This window comes from Tenrec ecaudatus, assembly GCF_050624435.1.
Source record: "Tenrec ecaudatus isolate mTenEca1 chromosome 5 unlocalized genomic scaffold, mTenEca1.hap1 SUPER_5_unloc_5, whole genome shotgun sequence".
Taxonomy (NCBI): domain Eukaryota; kingdom Metazoa; phylum Chordata; class Mammalia; order Afrosoricida; family Tenrecidae; genus Tenrec; species Tenrec ecaudatus.
The window spans coordinates 758,038-777,649 of record NW_027457603.1 but is presented as its reverse complement, the minus strand read 5'-3'; positions in this window follow the sequence as shown (position 1 = coordinate 777,649).

Genomic DNA, 19,612 nt, shown 5'->3' with positions numbered 1-19,612 from the left:
AAAGATTACCAAGGGCGAAGACTGTTTTTATTCATCTAATTATCCCTTTAATATATCAAAATATCAAGATTTTTGCCTTCAAGCTGTTCCTATTGAACCAAATGGTGATCCTTATTTGTTATCTGCCCCAACGGGTACTTGCTTTACTTGTTCCACAGGACTAGCACCCTGTCTCCTTTCCCCAGTATTAGCAGCAGACCCGGGTATTTGTGTCCTAGTGCATGTTATTCCTCAAGTGTACCTGTGTTCTGGTGAAGGAGGTAGGGATAACTTTGGAATTTCTGGATGAGCTAAAAGAGCCCCAATGTCAGTCCCACTGTTAACGGGGCTTGGGATATGGGATTAGCTGCAGTCGGGTCAGTTGCTTTAATACAAGGAAACTTAAACTATCAGACTCTTAGTCAGCAAATTGCTTTAGATTTACAGGGATAAAAATACCATGTTTCCCATTTAGAAAGATCCTTAGACTCCCTTGTAGAAGTGTGTTGCCAAACCGCCGAGGGCTTGACTTGCTCCTTTTGAAACAAGGAGTGTTGTGCATGGCATTAGGAGAAACTTGTTTTATGCAAACCATTCAGGAATCATTAAAGATAGTTTAGCCCTGGTTAGGAAAAGATTAGAGGAAAGAGTCAAGAAAAGAAATGAAGAAACCAATTGGTTTGAAAAGCTACTTAATTGGGCAACCTGGCGAACCACCCTAGTAACGCCCCTAGCCGGACCCCTAATCCTCCTCCTGCTAAACCTCACGTTTGGACCAATAATAACCAATAAGCTAGTGGCAGTCCTCACACAGAAAGTACAAACCATAAAACTCTTAGTGCTGAGCCCACCATACACTGGGCTGGCTACCGCAGATTCAATGATTTGAACTCGGCTAAGAAGAGGAGGGAATGTAGCAGCTCTGGGCAAAGCTTAAACAGCCTTGACAAGAGAAGTCATTTTGAGCTGATAGAAGCCATTATGAACAGTAAATAAACTAGCTATGAACTGTCAACGAACTAGCTGATATTGGGGAGGTAGGCTGTGCAGACGTAGCCCAAGGGAACGTACAGAAGGAAAGACCAGAGCAGGTAATGTTCAACTAAGAATGGCTAACTGCAACACCCTGCTTCTCTACTCTACCTGCTTGCACACCTGCACATTGCAAAAGTATAAAAACCTTTGGAAAATTAGACTGGGGGCCACTCAGTCTCCTCTCAAGAGAGCTGACAGTCTCTGCGCAGAAAATAAAACTTGTTCTGTTGAACTTGCCCGCGGTCTGGGTGGCTTTCTTTCTGGGAAGAGACAGTAGCTACAACAGACACAGGTGGCGCCATTCTGCCTGGGAGTGGAGTCATGTGGCTGGGAAAATGGAAGCCGCAGATTGTGGCCTAGCCGAAAGCCAGCCTGGAGCCAACCACCCAGCCAGAGACCTGCCCAAACCAACAGGGTAGATGTGGGCGCTCCCAGCCATCCTGCTTGGCGGAGCCGCAGCACACCACTGTGTCCCAGTCTTGGTGCAACAGACTCCATTTTGAGGCCTGCACCTCCATCTTAGCTCTCAAGACTGACCCCTAACCGACCTCCCCTCCCCTGCTCTACCCCAAATTCCTGGAACCAGCTCGTCCCAAAGCCAGAATGTTTTCTGAATATATGATCACTCCACCCCTCCCTCACATATAGATAAGATTAACGACCCCTCTGAAGCACCTATGTGTGCAGATCCTCCCCAGCCATGATCGAAATACTCTACGGACAACCTTTTCTTTTCTCGCCTCTTCCTGCAACTGATTGCCCTCTGCTAGCTTCGTACCTTCCATACTTGTCCTTGCTCCGCAACCTTCTTAGACAACACGAAAACTCCCCCAACCCTGAACCATCTCCGACCTCTGCTGATCACCAAAAACCAGTGCATCCTGGAAATGCTGTGTTAATTAAATCCCTAGCACCCAGACCCTTAGCACCCCGGTGGGAAGGCCCTTACACCGTAGTGCTCACTACTCCCTTGGCAGTCAAGGGTCTTGGAATAGATTCCTGGGTACATTTGTCCCGAGTCAAGGCAGCAGTGAACTCTGACCATGGCTCCCAGTGGTCTGGCTCAGTCTACTGGTCCTATGTCTCTCCGCCTCACTCGCCTCACCAAGCCAGCCAGCTAAACCTAATATAATTTCCCCTTTTGCTAGCGATTTTACTTGACTGAAAACTATACCAATTACGCCCGCACTAAGCGTTATGATTATTTGCTGGCCACCGCTGACTGCCCACCCACAGGGTGCAGAACACCCATATACTTAAATTTCCCTGACTTTAAGCGGCATCAAGGAAAAGCTGATCCCATTATTTGCTACCTGTATGACCAGAAGGCAACTACCCAATGTGCAAAAGGTGAATACAGAAAAATGTAGGGTGTCCTTGGTCTTCCTGCCAGATACTTTACCTTTCCCTTTGTCCCCAGGGATGATTCTACTACCATAAATCTAAATACACTCTCACAATCCCAGACCCCTGGGATAGCCGCTGGACACCTCTGGTTCCAGGAGCGTGGTGCGCCACTCGCCGAGAGAAATTTCCAGACGCCAAACTCTATGTATGGAGGTCGCTACTCCAGGTCCAATCCACCATCCACTGTAATATTCAGATCCAAGACCTTCAACTCACTAAGCAAATTTCTAAACCTTCTGAGTCTCCCTTCTCCCAGCTTACCCTGCTACAGCAGGGACTGGCCATCGCCGCTTTGCTGGACTAGCCAACCTCTCCACCTGCTGCATGCGTGCAGCCCTAGAACGCCCTCCTCTGGTAGCAGTACCAGGTCCTGCCCTGTCATTTTCATCCAACGTAAAGACCACAAAACCCATAACCATCCCCAATATTCCTCTGTACATCCAACCAGAAAACACTCAAGTGCCCTTTTGCTACTCCAATCCATCGACACAGACATGTAATGTCACCCAAATCCCCTCCAAACCACTAACAGCGCCAGAAAAAAATTTTCTTTTGGTGCAACTATACACTAAGCATTTAAACATCAGTTCTACCTTACCCTTTTGTGCCTGCCCGTCACTCTGGTTCCGCAGCTCACTACATACACTCCGGCTGAGGTCCAGGACAAATACATCCAGGTATACAGTCGCCAAACTAAAAGAGCAGTTTTTCTTCCGATAGCAGTGAGAATCTCCTTAGCCTCAGCAGCAGGTGCAGTAGGACTCAGCGGCGGGACCCTTAGACCCTCTATCACCACAGCAGACAAGTTATCCACACGCTTCCAGCTGGCAGTCGATGCCTCTGCCAAATCTCTAGCCTCCCTGCAGAAACAAACAACCTCTGTTGCCCAAGTTGCCTTGCAGAGCCGCTGCACTTTAGACCTCATCACTGCTGAAAAAGGAGGAACCTGCTAATTCCTCCAGGAGGAATGCCGTTATTACATCAATAAGCTGGGAATTGTGGAAACTAGAGTCCAGACCCTCAACAAGCTAAACCGTGAGCTGCAAAACAACAGATTCAGAACAGACGGATCCTCTTCCTGGTGGAACTCTTCTCTGTACTCCTTCCTAGCCCCCATACTAGAACCCATAATTTTAGTAGTAATTTTGCTCTTAATTGCTCCTTGTCTCATTCAGCTCCTGCAAAGTTGACTCCGTGAAATCACCCGTATAGCAGTCCACCAGCAACAACAACCTCTCCACCCTGTGCCAGGCCGCAACTCCCAGTACTCTGCCTGGAAAAGCCCCTCCCCTTGCTCTTCACCCACTACCCACAGGAAGCAGTTACAGAAATGGACTAATGTTGTCCCTTTTCCCTATAGGGTCAGTCTAAAACGTCCTGTCTTGGCACAACAGACTCCATTTTAGCTCTCAAGACTGACCCCTAACTGACCTCCCCTCCTCTGCTCAACCCCAAATTCCTGGAACCAGCTCCTCCCAAAGCCAGAAGGTTTTCTGAAGATATGGTCACTCCACGCGTCCCTGACATATGTAGGTAAGATTAACGACCTTCTCCCTTCGGAAGCACCTGTGTGCGCAGATCCACCACCCCCCCCCCCCAAGCTATGATTCTCTCCAGCTGTGCCTGCCAGCAGTGGGCATAAAAACGCCGCCAGGATTTTTTCCCTGGCGTGGCTTCAATAGCTCAATACCCTGAGTTGCTGAACCCGCCACAAGTTCGCAATAAAGCCTGCTTCTAAAACTTAATTAATTGGGTCTTTGATTCTGTTTTCGAGTCCAAATAAACTTTTACACTGAGCCTCGAGAAGGCTTTGGGAGTCAAAATCCTCCCAGCCTCCAGGCAGCAGCGTCCCAGCCCCCACCCAAATGCAGCCCGGGAAGGCAGGCACAGAGAGGCACATCAAGTCCCGCACACCAGCAAGAAACGGCGCAAAGACCGACACCAGCAAGAAACGGCGCAAAGACCGACACCAGCAAGAAATGGCGCAAAGACAGACACCAGCAAGAAACGGCGCAAAGACCGACACCAGCAAGAAACGGCGCAAAGACCGACACCAGCAAGAAACGGCGGAAAGTCCGACACCAGCAAGAAACGGCGCAAAGACCGACACCAGCAAGAAACGGCGCAAAGACCGACACCAGCAAGAAACGGCGCAAAGACCGACACCAGCAAGAAACGGCGCAAAGACCGACACCAGCAGGAAACGGCGCAAAGACTGACACCAGCAATAAATGGCGCAAAGACCGACACAAAAGGCTGGGGCTGCGGCAATACGCTACAAGCGTCCCCAGGGACCTCCACTGTATTGGGTGGGGCGCCACTTGGATTGGCTCACCTAGGCCAGGTGAACTCAACCCAACAATTCTCCCAAGGGTGGTGAGGTGAAAGGAGCCCAGAGGGGCCCACAACCCGTGAGACCAGCATGGGAAGGCCCACTCCTGGGGCCGGCTTACCTCATAGCTTCCAGTCACACAGCACCGCTTCTGTTCGAACATCACCGCTTCTGTTGGACCTCACCTGGGGCAGGTGTGCCTCGGTCCTCGGCTCCACGCCAGAAACAGCTCACGCCGAGGCCTGGTTTGGGATCCTCTTGAGTTTTATGAGCGGTTAGGGAGGCGTGGTCGATGACGTAGTTCGACCTCATTGGCTGTATTGTTGAATTGAATTCACCTGGCCTAGGTGAGCCAATGCAGGTACAGCGCCCACCTAGGCGTAGCTCCCCCTGCTGGCTGGAAACCTGAACTTCTGAGCATGCAGTGAGCCTCTACTTCATGAGCCGGTAGCTCAGACCTCTGAGCTTGTGTAATGGGCCTGCCAGTCCCTATGCTAGCTCCCTAACAGGTTTTCCAGCCAAAGGTCTGCCTTCTGGGGCTGTTCTACAGAAAGCACTTGGTTCCTGACCCCTACGCATTCGGGGTGGTGGATGCCCTTGCTTCCATGCTTGCTTCTATGTAATTCTGGAATGGTCCTTGTTTCACACGGTCGGCGAGGTCAGGAATTCTGGGCTGGTTGGCTACCAGGCACAAAATAAATAGCCAACGGATTGAAATCTCAACCCCTATATTGGTTTATTATGGACCACACAGACTTGTCTTCTGGAACTTCCCTCCTCAATTTCTGAACCCTTGAACTCCTTGCCACCTCTACGTGGAAAACAAGGATTCCAAACTCCGATCACCACATCTGCCTGCCCCCCCCAGTCCCTCTGTGGTCCCCCTTGTCTTCCAGAGGTGCACTGTCAACCAGCAAAGTCGGGCCTCTCCATTTCTCAGAAGCTGCAGATTGTTACGTGACATCACCCTGTGTTTAAATGTTAGTGATTATGCTATCTAAAAAACAAATCTGAGCCAACTGGGGACAAACAAAACTCATTTCAAACACCAGCTCTGTCTCCCATAAGGTCCCGTGTACAACTGCTACAACACAACAGTGGGTCCTGCTGGGTCTCCACTAGCATCTGGGAGGAAGGCTATTTATTACCGGGAATCCTACCTTGGTCCCTTGGTGTTAATTGCAGACTCACTGGGTGACAGATTGTATGTGACACGCACCATGTTTCCCGCAGCAAACACAACACTTTGTCAAACTCCGTTTGGTATTGCTCCATCCCTCCATCATTCTCCCTAATGACAAAAATAATTAACACATTCATATAAAAGCACAGGATGAGGAGAGCTTTAATTTATTCATCTAGTTCAGGGTCCTCCCTGTTATCAATATATGACAAGTTAATGTCATATATTAATTAAAAAGCAACAGTGAAGCAATTTAGGAAACTGAGGGATTGTCATGGGTCCTGGTTGTGACAGCATGTTTTGGGCATCATGGAAGATTACAGATTTGCCTTCTGTGGTATCTCATATCCATCATCCAAAAACTACCTGCTCTTAAGGGTAGAGAGAGCGAGCTTGTCTTTGAAAAAGGTGCCTGGGTCTCTTTTCCGGTTGCCGCAGCGCTAGGAACCATGAGTACCAAAGTCTCTCGCGACACCCTCTACGAGGCGGTGCGGGAAGTCCTGCACAGGAACCAGCGCAAGCGCCGGAAGTTTTTGGAGACGGTGGAGCTGCAGATCAGCCTGAAGAACTACGACCCTCAGAAGGACAAACGCTTCTCTGGCACCGTCAGGCTTAAGTCCACCCCGCGCCCCAAGTTCTCAGTGTGTGTCCTTGGGGACCAGCAGCACTGCGACAAGCGAAGGCCGTGGAGATCCCTCACATGGACATCGAGGCGCTCAAGAAGCTCAACAAGAATAAGAAGTTGGTCAAAAAGCTGGCCAAGAAGTATGATGCCTTTTTGGCCTCAGAGACCCTGATCAAGCAGATTCCTGGAATTCTGGGCCCGGGCCTGAACAAGGCCGGGAAATTCCCTTCCCTGCTGACCCACAATGAGAACATGGTGGCCAAGGTCGACGAGGTGAAGTCCACCTTCAAGTTCCAGATGAAGAAGGTGCTGTGTCTGGCAGTGGCAGTTGGCCATGTGAAGATGACAGATGATGAACTCGTGTACAACATCCACTTGGCTGTCAACTTTTTGGTTTCGCTGCTGAAGAAGAATTGGCAGAATATCCGTGCTTTGTACATTAAGAGCACCGTGGGGAAACCCCAGCGCCTGTACTAAGCTACGGTTCAATAAACTTTATTGTTCCTGTTAAAAAAAAAAAAAAAGAAAGAAAAAAGTGCCTGGGTTTGGTAGCTGCTCACAGGATGGCAGGTGTAACGTATTATGAGAATTTAACAAGGCTCTGAGAAGACGGTTATTGGAAGTTCTGGCTGGAGGGCAAGGCCATGACTCCTGAAAGATTCTGGATCCAAAAGTCAAGTCAGAACTGGATGCCACAGACTTTCTCAATCCAGCCCTCTTTGCCCCTCCCCTAAGGCCAATACATTTCTTTTTTTTTTCTTTCATTATTTATTTATTTATTTTAATCGTTTTATTGGGGCTCATAAGGCTCTTATCACAATCTGTACATACATCAATTGAGCAAAGCACCCTTATACATTCGTTGCACTCATCACTCTCATAATTCACCTTCCACTTGGGTTCCTGGAATCAGCTCGGTTTCCCTTTTTTTCCCCCCATCCCCCTCCCTCCCCGATCCCACCCCTGGTCCCTTGATAATTTATAAATAATTATTACATCTTATCTTACACTCCCCGGCGTCTCCCCTCACCCGCCTCCCCCTTGCCAATCTCCCAGAGAGGAGGTTACACATAGATCTCTGAGATCGGTTCTCCCTTTCTACATGCCCTTCCCTCCTGGTGTCGCCACTCCCACAGCTGGTGTTGAGGGGTTCGTCTGTCCTAGATTCCCTGTGCCTCCAGATCCCCACTGCACCGCTGTACATCCTCTGGTATAACCAGGTCCGCAAGGCAAGGTAGGATTGGGGTCATGATGATTGGGAGGGGAGGAAGCGTTCAGGAACTAGAGGAAGGTTTTGAGTTTCATTGTTGCTACACTGAACCCTGAGTGGCCCATCTCCTCCTCACTACCCCTCTGGAAGGGGGTCCAGCTGTCTACAGGTGGGCGTTGGGTCCCCATCATGCACTCCCCCTCTTTCACGGTGATGTGATTCTCACCACCACCCCACCTTTGATGTTGGAGACCTGGTCTCCTCTGTCCTTCATGATCACCTATGTTGGTGTGCTGCTTCCGTGTGGGCTCGGTTGCTTCTGGGCTAGATGGCCGCTTGTTTGCGTTCAAGCCTTTAAGTCCCCAGACGCTACATCTCTCGGTAGCCGGGCACCATCCGCCTTCTTCACCACACTTGCTTATGCACACTTTCGTCTTCAGCCATTATGTGAGAGAGGTGATCACACAATGATTGTTTTTGTTCCTTTGTATCTGCTACATGGTCCATTCAACACCTTGTATTCGCTTAGGCCGTGTGCTTCTTCTCTGTGGGCTTTGTTGCTTCTGAGCTAGATGGCCGCTTATTTGCCTTCAAGCCTTTAAGACCCCAGACGCTATATCTTTTTTTGATAAGCCGGGCACCATCAGCTTTCTTCACCACATTTGCTTACACACACGGCTGTCTTCAGTGATCATGTCGGGAAGATGGGTATCCTGCAATGGCTGCTTAGCAGGGCGAGGTGCTATTGTATTGGGGGATTATGCATGAGGAGGCCCAATGTCCATCTGCTACCCTACTACTGAACCTATAAATATATGCATATAAATCTATTGCCCCCATAATCATAAATATGTTTACATATGTACATGTCTGTATTTAGGCTTCTCTGTATGCACTTTGCCTCCTACTCCTTTCCTCTATTTCCTTTCGCTTTCCTCCCGACCCATTACCATGTTTAGCCTTCATTCTGGATTCAGTAGTTCCTCTCAGTTACCTTGCTCTTGGTCACTCCCTTCCAGTCCTCGCCTCCCCTCCCTCCTCTGGTTTTGAACCATTCGCTGTTCCCTTGTCCCTGTGTTGGGCGACACCTCCTCCCTTCCCCTACCTCCCACGCTCTCATGTCCCTCCAGGACCGTTGGTCCTGTTGTTTTCTTCTCTCATTATTTGTCCAGCCTATCTTGTCTAGGTGGACCTGCTGACATAGTAATACGTGCATACAAATGGATATGACTTTGACTGCGCCCAAGTGGCCCATAAGAACATGGCTTTGACAGAAGCAACATCGACACGCTGATAAGCAGAAAAGCCACTAACATACAAAATTTACTGGGTAAAAAAACAAAACAAGTTTAAAAAGACTAAACAAAAAGATAGCAAATATTAAAAGAAAAAATTGCTAGTAGTTCAAGGTCCTTTCATTGGCCTTCAGGAGTGTTTTCTAGGTGTAGCTTGTGAGGCGCCACGTCCTGGCCCAGAAGGCCATCCTTTCTACTCCCTCGGGCTCCCTTTGCTCTGCTTCCTCCGCTGCTCCATTGCATGTCCCCAGTGTTTGCCTCAGTGTGGCGGGGTCAGCTCAGTTGCCCATCCCCCATTGTGTCTCAGGTGCTGTCCCGCGTAGGGCCATGTGTTGGTGCAGGATGTCATATCTCGTAGTGTGGTCAGCTGAATGGTCCTCTCTGTATGATGGGCTCTTCTAGCTGGTCTATCGACTTTGGGCTTGGTGGACCCAGGTGTACTCCACTATGTCCTTTCTCCTTCTTTTGTTTCAGCTTCCTTCTGGATGTGGTGTGGTGGGTCAGTTCCTTTCCCACTCCAGACGATCTATTTTTGTTTTCTGTGGTATTCCCTTCGAGTGTGGGGGTCGGCCTAATTCTGGTTTGGGCCGGCTTGTCGTCCAGCCTCTTTGTGTAGACCTCTGTACTTTGCGTTGTCCTCCTTGTTTGGTGTGTCGTGTTGGGGTCCGTATGCATGTTCCAAATCTGTGGGGACATAACCGATACTCTCCCCCGGGTGGGTTAGTACCCTGCCCCCCCCATACCATCCATTCGGATTCTCCCCCTCCCGGTTCTCCCTCTCCCTACCCCACTACCCCTTCTTTATGCTGGGCTCTTATGTACCTCCCTAGGTGTGGCCTGTCCTCCCTCCAACTATCTATGCTTCCTGCCGTTTATTGTGGGATGGATGTTTATTCTTCTATTTCTGTCATGCTGATTGTACTTACCTCAGGGGACTCATGTTGTACCTGTCCCTTTGGGTCTGGCTTACCTCGCTTAACATAATTCCTTCCAGCTCTTCCCATGAAATAACGTGTTTCATGTGCTCATCGGTGCTTTTCAGTGCTGCATAATACTCCATTGTGTGTATGTGCCAAAGTTTGCTAATCCACTCGTCTGTCGATGGAAACTTAGGCTGTTTCAAAGTCTTTGCCATTGTGAATTGTGCCGCAATAAACATTAGAGCGCATATGACTGGTCGTGTTTTATTTGCTGCTTCAACCGGGTATATGCCCAGTAGAGGGATGGCTGGGTCATGAGGTAGATCAATTTCCATTTTCTTTAGGTATCGCCAGATTGCTTTCCACAGTGGCTGTACAAATGTACACGACCACCAGCAGTGGAGGAGGGTTCCTACTTCACCACAGCCCCTCCAACACTTGTTGCTCTCTGATTTACTGATCTGGGCTAGCCTCAGGGGTGTTAGGTGGTATCTCATGGTTGTTTTGATTTGCATTTCTCTTATGGCAAGGGACTTTGAGCACTTTCTCATATGTTTATTGGCCATATTGATCTCCTCTCTAGTGAAAGTTCTTCTCATTTCTTTTGCCCACTTCCTTAGGGGGTTAACTGTTTTCCTCTTTTTGCAGGTCACGATGGTGTTGTAGATTTTAGTAATGAGCCCTTTGTCTGATGTGTCATTACTAAAAATCTTCTCCCAGTCTGTGGGTTGCCTTGTCACCCTCTTGGCAAAGTCTTTCGAGGTGCACATGCATTTTATTCTTATTAGATCCCATTTGTCGATTTCCAATTCACCTGTGTGTGTCCCCTTCCCTGTTGCAGTGAGCCTATGTGCTCCCTGGGCCAGTACTCTGAGATTAGTCCCAATTCCCTCCTTAATGGTCCTGATGGTTTGGGGTTTGACTTCTAGATCTGTGATCCACCTTGAGTGTATTCTTGTGCATGGGGTGAGGTAGACGTCTTATTTCAACTTTCTACATGTGGATATCCATTGTTTCCAGCACCACTTATTAAAGAGGGCATCCGCTTCCCACTTGACATTTTTGGAACCCTTGTCGAAGATCAGTTGTCTATATGCTGATGATTTTACTCCTGGGCTTTCTATTCTTTTCCACTGGTCTGAGTGTCTATCATTGTGCCAGTACCATGCTGTTTTGACCACTGTAGCTGTGTAGTAGGCATTGAAATCAGGTAGGGCGAGTCCTCCAATTGTGTCCTTCTTCTTGAGGAGTTCTCTGCTAATTCTGGGTTTCTTCCCTCTCCATATGAAGTTGGTGGTCAGTTTTTCCAATTCTTTGAAGAAGGTTGAGGGTAATTGGATTGGTATAGCAGGCCAATACATTTCTAAGGGTTATGGATTCTACTTCAGAATCGTTCTCAATCTCAATCCCAGGGCCCTCTTCACCATTGCTGGCTAGACCTGTTCACCTCTTGCCATATATGTGTGTGTGTGTGTGTGTGTGTGTGTATCACACACACACACACACACACACACACATATGGGTTTATTGTAAGTCTGGGTCTGTAGGTTTCTCGGGTGGGAAATGTCTCGGTCCTTGGCTACACACTAGAAAGAAATTCACACCAAAGCCTGGTTGGTGATCCGAGTGGGTTTATATACAGGAGAGAAGAAGGTTCCGGCGTTACAGTAAACTGAACACGGGCACCCTCATGACACTGCACACCCAGCCCTGCTGAGCGGAAGGCAGAGAAGCAGCTGAAGGGAAGGTTCCAGCCTTTTAAGGGCTTTCAGCTGTGAGGCGTCAATTAAGCTCTCCTGGCTTGGCCTTGAATTGGTGCATGCCCTTTAGCCTGCATTGGCTTCCAACCTCCTGTAGGGGGCCCCCTAAGCATGGAGAGGAACAACCCCTTGTCTTGCTACCTAACAGGTCTACATTCCTGTATGGTTACATTGAGATGGAAGTAGCCTGTGAGGTTCACCAGGAGCCACAGGCCCCAGCGTTCCCTGTTACCACCTTAAACCTTAAACTACTGTTGGAGTTTATATTATTTGTGCGGGTCTGTGGACATGGAATGTTTCCATGCCAGACCCTGAAGTTGCACAAATAAGCATCCAGAACAGAACTCATACAGGCTCTAATAAGATGCTCAGATGCTTCTTGCTAGGATGAGAATTCATCGAAGTTTGTGAGCAGTTCAGATCTTGTAAGGGAGAACAGGTCAGTAGTGTATCCAGAGAAGAGAGCAAAGGTCAGGGGAAAGGGAGGAGGCCCACAGACATCTGTGCTCTGTGTTTGGCCACAAGACAAGAAACCAGGTCTCCCTGAAAAAGAAAGCAGAACAGCAAGTCCCTCGGAACTAGGACATCTTTAAACCTGACCTATACAACACTCGGCTCAGGGAGGCGCCTTGGAAAACCGTAAAAGCCCGAAAAGAGGGACAAGGAGGAAGCCCAAGTCTTTGGTTTTCCCTGCTGTGCTTTCAGTGTTGAAATGTCTGTGCACGGAGCCTTTGAAATTTCAGAATCAGAGAGTGGATTCATAAGCCAAGCTCCTGCTTTATTCTTCAATGCATTTTAGCCCAACTCCTCCTTGGTGACACATGCAACAGAAATTCTGGACTTAGGAGCCACTTGGTCCTTGGACACTAGGAGATTACAGTGGAATCTGAAATAGGGCTCTAACCACCAACTGGACTGGCCTAGGAAGCCCAAGTATTCAGTCTCCCAAACACCAACCTCCCGTTGCTCTTCATCTGCCTCCACCTTGTTCAGCTTTAGTTGTCCGTGGAAGCGTTTGGCACCCATCTGATGCTTCAGAACCCAGAAAGGTAAAACTGGGATTCAAATGAAACAAGATGTGCCCGGGGCTCCTCATGGCATTTGTCACCTTCAGTTCCCTCTTCGGACGCAGATGTGGCAAGGTTCACAAACAAGCTTTACCAGAAAGAACAGCCTGCTTCCAAGTGAGAAAAAGCCCTTTACACATGAGTTCCTGAGGTCAGCCCAGCCCTGTGCGCCCCCCACCCCTCCCAGAGTCCCCTGCTCTCCGGCGAAGCATTAAAGCAAGTGGAAGCAGAGATTTGCTCAGAATAAAAAATCATTTTTCACAATAGCATGCCACATTCTGGATGGCAATCACGGCTGCACAAACCGTATCCATCCCCAGTCATAATGTTGCCGCCTCAGTGACCACACACACACATTGTGTGGCGAGACTCAGAGTCTATTCCATTTGTGATCAATTGTTTCCTCCCTCTCCACACTTGGCACTTAGGAGACATGCTCTCTGGAGGCGATTAAGGCTTGTCTTGTGGCCAATAATCATCTCCTACGCCTTCCTTTCCAGTCACTAATTTGATGTCTTCACTCAAAGAAATGCCCATAAGTTGAGGTTTCAGAGGAGAGCTCCTTGAGCTCCCCAGACAACAAGGGGGCCGAGTGTCACCGTCATTATCCTGAGCTGGGAGGGAACACTAGTGTTCCGGAGGCTGGGAATCCGTCACTGCCTGCCCATCGCACAGACAGAGCAGGTGCTGGTTATAATTGCTTCTAGACGTCCTGCCATGCTCAGTTGAACGTCAAAGCCATAAACGCTGCCAGACTACAATAAAACTGGAGTACGCAGACATTTCTGCATCACTGCCGGGTGAAAATACACTGAGTGGAGTTGGATGAGATGGCAGCAAGCGCTTAAGGAGGGGGTGCTGTGGGAATACCAACAAGATGACTGCCAGTCTCCGTTTCCTCCTCTCCTCTGCTTTGTGTTTTCTTTCAGGACCAGAAGAAATGATGCATATGTAAGGATAAAAAATTTTCCATTTCCAGAGGAGTTTTCCACCCCCCAATCTACCCGCAGCCTCCTTTGAGCAAGCCAGTAAAAGCTTTTTTTTAATTTTTTTAAACCTGCCTTCTCACTATGGCAATTTCCGGAGCTGCTATGTGGCTGTGTTTAAAAGTCCCCCTTGGGATCCAGAGTGCAATCCATATCACAAAGGCATCCTCCCAGTCCCAAATAGCAATGCAACCTCAATTCAGAAGGTTGTTCTTGTTTCCATAGACCCAGAATGGAGTTTAAGCTGTTGATCTTGACTGTGGTTGTCGCGTCAGCCTCTCATGGGCACCTCATGGGCAGTGGAGCAAACTGTGCCTATCTGTGCTACCACCAGGACTGGGAGAGGAAGCCAACAGTGGTGGGCCATAGGTCAATGTGTGGATGGGGATGATCAGGTCTTTCTTCATTATTCTGTTTCAGTCTGGAAACACCACTGAAGCCTGCTCAGTGTCATAGCAACACACAAACCTTCACTGACAGTCTCGGGCACATTGGCTGCAAATCAAACCCGGGTCTTCCCGGTGAAAGTCGATGAGAGGTCTACCACTGAAGCACCGTGGCCCTCACCTCAAACCAGGGCAGTCACTTCCGGAGTTCAAACCAGACCACAATGCAGGATGACTGAGATTGCCACCAGAATCTGATACTGATGCAGAAAAAAACCTAACTACCATTTTATTGACTCCCAATAGGACAAAGATCTGCCCCTTTGGGGTTTTGAGACTTTAAATCCTTACAGCAGGGGTCGCAACCTGTGGGTCGCGACCCCTTTGGGGATCAAATAACCCTTTAACAGGGGTCATCCAATTCATAACGATAGCAAAATTACAGTTATAAAGTAGCAATGAAAATAATTTTATGGTTGCAGGTGACCACAACATGAACTGTATTAAAGGGTGGCGGCATTCAGAAGGTTGAGAACCATTGCCTTACAGAAATAGACAACCTCATATTTCTCCCACGGACGGGCTAGTCAGTTCAAACCCTTGACCTTGCGATTAGCAGGTTAATGCATAGTCCACTACACCACCAGGGCTCCTAATGATATAATAAGAGATACTATTGTTAGATCTCTCGTGGGAGAAATATACCTCAGTCCTTGGCTTCGCGAGAGAAAGAATTCACTCCGCAGCCTGGATTGTGATCCAAGTGAGTTTTTTGAGAGAAGAAGTTTCAGGTTTACACAGGCACCTCAGGGCCCCTCACCCCTGCACAGCTTGCCTAGAAGCTGCTGGAGAGAAAGTCACTACGTGGGCTCCAGGATCCTGCCTTTTCTTTCTTTTCTTTTTTTTTGAAATCGTTTTATTAGGGGCTCATACAATTCTTATCACAATCCATACATACATCAATTGTGTAAAGCACATTGTACACTCACTGCCCTCATTATTCTCAAAACATTTGCCTCCACATAAGCCCTTGGCATCAATCAAGTCCTCATTTTTACCCCTTCCTCCCCGCTCCCCCATCCCTCAAGAAACCTTGATAATTTGTGAGTGGTGATATTGGGAGGGTAGCGGGAGGGTGGATTGGAAAGAGGGAACCGATTACAAGTATCTACATGTGACCTCCTCCCTGGGGGACGGACAACAGAAAAGTGGGTGAAGGGAGACATCGGAGAGGTCAAGATCCTGCCTTTTCAATTCCTCCATAGGGAGGCATGGTTGATGGTCCTGGTCAACCCCATTGGCTGGATTGAATTCACCTGGCCCAGATGGGCCAATCCAGATGTAACACCCACCTAGGTGTACCACCCCTTCCTGGCCGGAAGTTTGAACCTGAGCATATGTAATGGATGACCCAGTCCCTATGCTAAGCTACCTAACAGTATTTGCAAGATGCCGAGCAATGTTCTAAGCTTTTTGTATATAATAATTCAATTATTTCACTTAACAAGCCTATGTGTGGACTCTATTCTTGCCTCATTTTACAGATGAAAAATCAGTGGCACAGGATGATAAAGTCATGAGCCTATGACCACACAGTGAGGAAGTGGAAAGGAGAGATTTGAACCCAGGCTGCAGAGCCCATGCCTTGGGTGCCTACAGCGCCACATAGGACACAGGAAAGCATGGAGCAGACTCGGCATAAGACCTTAGGGAGTTGGGAGGACTGTGCATGCATGTATGTGCTAGGACTGCATGAGAGTAGCTGCTACTCAGATCCAGAAGAGAATACAAGGCTATTGCAAAAATTATTTTTGCCAAAAGAGGGTGGAATTCTGCATCTTGTGCGAAATCCCCCAACCTGCACATGGCACAGCTACTTCAGAAGGTTCCCAACAATGTGTGCTGTGCGGCAAACCAAACTGAGCTCAGGGGGAGCTGGTCTGTGGGTTTTGTTAGCCAGAAGGTGAGCAGTTTGAACTCACCAGCCACCACTCCAAGGGAGAAAGAGGAGGCTTTCTGCTCCCATGGACTTACAGTCTTTGAAGTGGCAGAGAGCATTTCCAAGCGGCCTATGATTAGGATCTAGGAGGGTGAGGGTGGATGGAGTTGGTTGAGACCTGGCTTCAGGGCATTTCCCAGAAGGGCTTCCTGCAGTGACTCTGCCTTCAGGAATGTCTGGTGACCCTGAGGGCAGCAAAGTCCTAAGCACACTCAGGCAGTGGTTCTCAACCTTCCTAATATAGGTCCTCTTGTTGTGGTGACCCCCTGACCATTAAATGATTTTCTTGCTACTTCATCACTGTAATTTTGCTACAGTTATGAATTGGACGAGCCCTGTGAAAGGGTCATATGACTCCCAAAGGGGTCGCAACCCACAGGGTGAGAACCACTGCACTAAGGGTTCCCCTTCCGGGCAGCTCTACCAGTGTCTGATGTGCATAGTTCTGTGAGGTGAGAGAAATGAACTTAGTGTCTGCTTCTGGTGACAGTTGATGTGGGTGGGCTTTCTCCCTATGTCAAATCCCTCTCAAGCCATTTGTCACCACAACATAAAGCAAGAAGAGGAGGCAGCATAGCAGGACGGCAAGCAGAACAAAGATTGAATAAACACAATTCACTTCAATCATGAATCGGGTGCCCTTGAGATGTGAGGAAGACCCCAGTCTAGTGACATTAGATCAGGTTTAGGGATTGAGTGATGGGACCCTCTTGGCTCCCCTCAGACCCTATCTTGCTTTCCCACTGACCCTGCCCCTTACATCGTGATTGGTCCTTATTCCAGCATGATGGTTGGTTTCATAATCACGACATGTGGGAATGTGTTAGTCGATAGGTTATACAGGCACAGTCTCTGGAATGGGTAAGTGAGGAGGCGCGACTGGTGACATGACTGGTGGAATGGATCATGTGAAGTGATTTGAGATCGTTGTTCAGACCTAATAGGTCATCCAGGCCTCTAGTTGATCCTGGCAGTACTCTAGTTTAAGGAAACAGAATGTTAGGCATTTAAGTCATATTTGAGCTTAAATTTTGAGCAATAGGCTGTGGCTCACAGTGAGAGTCTATGTGGAGACCCTAAATCCATTTTGAGGGGCCACACATTCAGCCACCATTGAGTTCCTTCCTACTGCTGACTGGCAGTAGAAAGCTTGTCCATCAGGCAGTGTGCTTGCGTCCACTCCCCGGGCCAGACTCAGCGATATACGGTCGTGTGCACATCCCAATGAAGGTCCCGCTCATGCTCTCACAGGCCCTCCCGCAACTCCATGAATTGATCTGTCTTCAGGGACAGTTTTGTGACAAAGGTGTTTGTTTTCCATGTCTCATTTAAGCTTTCAGGAGCTCAGGTGGTGATGCTGGATAGTGTTGGACTATTAACAGCAAGGTCGCTGGTTCAAAGCCACTAGTCATTCCACAGGAGAAAGATGAGGTTATTGCTTCCTGTAAAGGTAGCAACTTCAGGATCTCTACACAGAGTCACTATGAGTCAGAGTCAGCAGGACAGAATGGGTGTCATTTTATTTAAGTAACTGTGGCTGTGGGTCCTTCCGACACCATTGGGGCCTCATGCGGATGCTCTCCTTCATCCAGAACAGCGGTTTGTGCCTTTTTCTTGTGTAAAACATAGCAAAGGAGTTCCTAATAAAATATAGTTGAATTGGGAGTCTTTTTTCCCTCAAACAAAGTAAATCCATAAATAGAAATGAGACTATGGTGCTAATAACCAGTTGGAGAGTTGAGAGAGCTGAACTCTCAATCCTGGTAGAAACCCATTGTGACTTTAAAAACTTGCTCAAGGTCATCCATAGCCTATGAGGTTGAGTTGAGCAGACACAAAACAGATGTGTTGGGGAGTAATTGTGTACATTAAGTAAACAATTTATCTTTCTAAAGATTCTGTCTAAAACTTACTTTAAATAGTAAGTTTTCCCCTGGGCTAGGGAAAGGTCAGGGAGCTTAACCCCCTAGTATCCACCCCCTCTCAGCATTCATCATGTTAGGCCAGAGGAGCCAAATCACACCCACTACCCAGGGAGCACTGCTTCCAAAAGCCCATTGCCTGTGCCGGGGCAGAGGGCAGGTACCCGGACCAGAAATGCTGACGGAGTGGAACCAGCGGGCTCAGCCCCCAGCTTCCTGAGAGAGCAGCTGTGATGGTTCACTTTTGGAAAAATGTCAATGCATGACTTGGGCAGCACGAAAAGCAGATGTGCAGAGGTTGTTCGCTGTATTCCAGAAGTTCCCACACTCTCCGGAGGCTCCTTGGCTCAATGGCAGGAAGCCGTTGGTGGCTTCCACCTTCAATCCCAAAAGGCCACTGCCGTCCAGTGGATTCCAACCACAGTGACCCTATATGGAGTTTTCAAGACTGTAAATCTTCATGGGAGCCAGCAGTCTCATTGTCCTCCTTGGGACAGGGAGCTAGCAGCCCGTTTCACCTCCAGCACCCCTTCCTCTCTAATTCTGGATCCAGTCCCTCCAAATATCCTGCCCTGCCCTTGTCTAGGCTTCTTAAATGCGTTCCATGCTGCTTATGTTAGTCTGGGTGCCTTAGCGAAACAAATCCACAGAAACGCGTATGTATAAGAGAGAGTTTTATGTAAAGGGTGAGTGCACATCAAGAAAACATGCCCACATTTGCTTATGCACCCGCTTTGTCTTCAGCGATCATGTTGGGGTAGGCTGGTGTGCTTTTTCCATGTGGGCTTTGTTGTTTCTTAGCTAGATGGCCCCTTGTTTATCTTCCAGTCTTTAAGACCCTGGACACTATATCTTTTGATAGCCGGGCCCCAGGGTGCTTAACCAATACACCACAAGGGTTCATTAGCATGTGACTTATCTCCTGCCATTCACACTAGATGCTCAAAATAGCAGGAAACCAGGTTTCTCCTTTGTGGACACACCAGGTACTGACAGAACCAAGAACAGAGACATGCTTAGTTATATATCTTGACTATCATTAGCATATTATATGCCAGGCAATCTGTAAGCCTTCGCTCCCCTGACCTCTCACAGCCTCGGTAAATTGAAGCTAATAAAAGTAGTGCTCTCACAAGCTTGGTAGGAGATTAAACAACTCACATAAGGGTACACAGCCTATCAACGAGGAGGCGAGATGAGGCAGTGTGTGGCTGCTGAACCCACACCCTTCACAACACCTCCATTAAAATGACTGAGGGCTATGAGGAACCAGACAGAAGCAGGTTCACAGCCCAGATTGAGTCAATTTAACTGCCTATTGTGCCTGACCCTTCTATCTCTGATCTTAGAAATGGGGTTAACAACAACAAAACACTGTAGAAGAAATGTCCAGCAGATGACAGGCACGCGATTAAACAACAAAAAATAAATCACTTAAGTTGAAATTCGAGCTCCTGGAAACCCCTCACATGCGTGCAGAGAAGGATTGGGCCCCATGTGGTGTTT